Source organism: Anarrhichthys ocellatus, unplaced genomic scaffold, assembly GCF_004355925.1.
Source record: "Anarrhichthys ocellatus isolate YVR2014 unplaced genomic scaffold, GSC_Weel_1.0 scaffold12, whole genome shotgun sequence".
NCBI lineage: Eukaryota > Metazoa > Chordata > Actinopteri > Perciformes > Anarhichadidae > Anarrhichthys > Anarrhichthys ocellatus.
In genome coordinates this window covers 1,645,241-1,645,686 of record NW_022280042.1, presented here as the reverse complement: position 1 = coordinate 1,645,686, position 446 = coordinate 1,645,241, and positions in this window count along the sequence as shown.

Sequence of the window (446 nt, the reverse complement as noted above, 5' to 3'; positions counted from 1 at the left end):
GAGACCTTAAACAACCACAGAGAGACCTTAAACAACCACAGAGAGACATAAAACAACCACAGAGAGACCTTAAACAACTACAGGGAGACATAAAACAACCACAAAAAGGCCTAAAACCACAAAGAGATGCAAAATGCCAACAGAGAAAAGCAAAACGACTGTAGAGACACGAAACGCATAGAAAGAGACTCAAAACAACCACAAAGAGTTGCACAAAACAATTTACAAAGCAATAACAAATCAAGGCATGATTACAAAAGGTGCTGGGGGACACACCATTCCGTCCGTGGTCCATGATTGGATGGTGCCTATCGCCACCAGACCACCTATTGTTCTATTTCTGAAGTGTGTATGCTTGTGTCGTCACGTTCAGGCACACACACCTTGGAGGTCAGAGGTCGTGCAGACAGGCAGCAAGCCTCCGCGTCACATTTTTTTACAGTGAG